The following is a 3,466-nucleotide window of genomic DNA, read 5'->3' on the forward strand; positions in this document are numbered from 1 at the left end:
TGGATGGGTGGGTGTGTGGATGGATGGATGGTTGGATGGATGGACAGATGGAGGAATGATGTTGGTGGCCCTGGTTCCAGTAACCATATTAATTCCTTGTGATGGAGCCTTGTATTTCAGTTCAGTTCCCATAAGCAGACTTTATCCTGCCTTCTCCATTTCTCCTGGGGGCTCTACAGTGACACCTCTTTTCCAGTTTCCACCTCTTCAGGAGTCATCCTCCCTGGACCACGCCCCACAGCTGCACCCTCTGGATCAGATCTGTGTGCTGAATGGGCATCTGTCTTGTCGCTTATCTGGCCTTACCTCTGAGCCCCTGTTCTTCCTAAGGGAGGTTCCTGGTTTGCTGATCCAGCTCTTCTCCAGGTACGGAATGTTTGTTCTGTTGCCAAGTGAACAAGTGAATTCATCCAAACACGAGCGATTAGCATGCAGCCCCCTTCCAGCCAAGAGCACCCATGGTCCTGCTGTATAGACCACTTCTAGAGTACATCGTGTTGCCCTCTGCAGTGACAGCTGCCTCTGAGATCATCTGGTCTACTGGTGTCCCAGCTCTAGCTCTCTTCTTCTGAATGTCACTGCTCCTCTGAAGGGTCCTGCTGCTAACCCCACCCAGACACTGCTGTCCCTTGGAGCCCTGGCCCTCGATCCACTCCTAATTCTTGGGGTTCTTAACCTCCGGACAACATCCCCCAGGGTCTAGAGTTTCTCTTAACTTTGGAGGCTAAAGACCCCTTTAGGAATCTGACAAAATCACGGACTATTTGCCCCCAGAGCATGCACATATACTGGGATTCTGTATATATGTTCCAGGGTTCCATGTATATTTATATATGTTAATTCTATATATAAGAATAAATCCCAAATACGCTACTCCACCTGGACCTCTCTGCAGAACTTACTTTTTTTCTTTCTTTCTTTCTAAAGTAGGTTCCACGCCCAGCGTGGAGCCCAATGCAGGGCTTGAACGCACGACCCTGGATCAAGAACCGAGCTGCAACCGAGAGTCGGATGCTTTACCGACTGAGCCCCCCAGGCACCCTCTCTCCTGGGCTTTAGACGTAGACATACCCGCGCTGTCCAATACAGCAGCCGGTCAGCATACATCGCTACTTCAGTTTAAATTTAAATTAATTAAAGTTAAATAAAATGTAAAACTCGGCACCCTCATCCTGCCAGCTACATGTCACGTGCTCATAGCCACAGGCGGCCAGTGGCAGTCCCATCACGCGACAGCACTGACGGCAAACATTTCCTTCATCACAGGACATTCTAACAGACCTGTCTACTGATGTAGTCGAAAGTGGCCGGTCATTTCTATCTGAACACCCCCTAGGCCATCCCCCCCTCCTGCTAGACTAGTAGGTGGTACTACATGTAACCATACACCATGTCCGCACCCTAAAATCTCAGTGGCTTACAGAAACGGGTGTGTCCCAGCTCCCTTGCCTGCGGGGCCACCAGGGCGCTGACTGGGCTGCAGGTCGGTTAGCCCTGCTCTGTGTGCTTTTCACGTAGGCCCCAGACGGCAGGGGAGCAGCCACGTGGGACCAGCTCTTCTGGATGTGACTTGCTTACATCGGGTCACATTCTACTGGCAAAAGCGAGGTACAGAACCAACCCCCCCAGCAGGGGATGAGTCACAGTGTGGATCGCCCGTGGGGCACCGTGGGCAGGCAGGAAAAGCTGCAAACTAATAACCCAACCTCCTGGAGGCCAGAACTGCCCCCAGATCTGTTTCTCCTCAGCCACTCTGTGCCTCAGTAGACACGACTCTCCCTTTGACGGCTCGAAGAGCCTGCGGATGACGAACCACCTGGCCAGGGACACACTGAGGCAAGACGTCAGGCCCCGGCTTGGGCAGCAGACGCATGCTGCAACGTGGAGCTCCGGTGTCATGTGTTAATGGGGGGCGAGGGGAGGATGGAAGAAGGGGGATCGTAGCACGGCCAAAGCAAGGCAGTGGGCGCCTCCCCAGCCCAGCGTAGTGGGGAGATCACAGACTGTGACTCTCCACATCTCCCAGTAATGTGATAAATTGCCCAATTTCCTTTTAAAATCCCTTTTAGACAACAGGACTATGGGGCTTAAATGACAGACATTTATTCTATCACAGTGCTGGAGCCTAGAGGTCCAAGGTCAAGGTGGGGACAGGGCTGGTTCCCCGATGCCTCTCTCCTGGGATCACAGACAGCCCTCGCCTGTGTTCTCATGCAGTCGCCCCTCTGGGTGCCTGTGTATCCCAACTTTTTTTTTTTTTTTTAAGATTTTTTATTTATTTATTTGACAGACAGAGATCACAAGTAGGCAGAGAGGCAGGCAGAGAGAGAGGGGGAAGCAGGCTCCCCGCTGAGCAGAGAGCCCGATGTGGGGCTCGATCCCAGGGCCCTGGGATCATGACCTGAGCCAAAGGCAGAGGCTTTAACCCACTGAGCCACCCAGGCGCCCCTGTCCCAACTTCTTATAAGGACCCCAGTCGGATTGCTCAGGGCCCACCCCACCGGCTTCATTTCACCTTAATCAACTCTGTAAAGGCCCCATCAGTAAGCACAGTCCCATTCTGAGGGAAATCCACACGTCAAAGCTTCACCGTAGCGTTTCCGAGAGACAAGGTACCGCCCATCCCAGCAGCCAGCATTCAGCCGAGGCAGCTCGCAGCCCAAGACTCTGACCACATCTGCCACCCCAGCCCCAATTCAGGCTCCTCGCTTCTCACCGACCTAACTGGCCCTTTAGCCACTTGTCATGTCTGGTCTGAGCACCCTCAAATGCAGGCAGGACTCTAAGGTCACTCCCAGGAGCCTCCTCCCCTCAGACTAAGCTAGGCACGGCTGTGAAGAAACTGCCAACGTCATTAAGACCTTAACACAGGGAGAGTGTCCTGGCTCGACCAGGAACCCGGGCCCAGCCGCGTAACCGGAGTCCTTACATGCGAAGCTGTCTCTGGCTAGAGGCAGAGAAACCAAAGCACGAGACTGAACCCGCTGTTCGCAGAGGGCTCTGTGAGGCAGAGAGCTCCGGTATGCCCAGAACCAGACAGACGGCCAGCCCGGAAGCAGGAAATCCACCCTGAGCCCGCATGACCTGAATCCCACCCACACCGGAATGCGTCCGAAGACCACACTTCGCTGCTGTGCTCACAAAGCCCACCTGACCGACCCAGGGCTCCAGCCCTGCCCAGGCCAGAGAGCTTGGCGGCTACACGGCTGTGGGATGACCACCGCCAGCGCGACGCCGGGGCGGGGGGATACGCACGGTTGTTTCGACAGCAGGGACGACAGCAGGGACGGCTCACTGCCCCCGCGGGAGTCCTGGGCAGCCGGCGCGGCGGCTCTCAGTCGGCCTGCGAACTGGGCTGCGAACGGGCCTGCGAACGGGCTGCGAACCGGGCTGCGAACCGGGCTACGAACCGGCCTGCAAACGGGCCTGCGAACCGGGCTACGAACCGGGCTGCGAACCTACGAAC

The sequence above is a fragment of the Lontra canadensis genome, unplaced genomic scaffold (assembly GCF_010015895.1).
Source record: "Lontra canadensis isolate GAN:19392208 unplaced genomic scaffold, GSC_riverotter_1.0 scaffold29, whole genome shotgun sequence".
In the NCBI taxonomy this organism is placed as follows: domain Eukaryota; kingdom Metazoa; phylum Chordata; class Mammalia; order Carnivora; family Mustelidae; genus Lontra; species Lontra canadensis.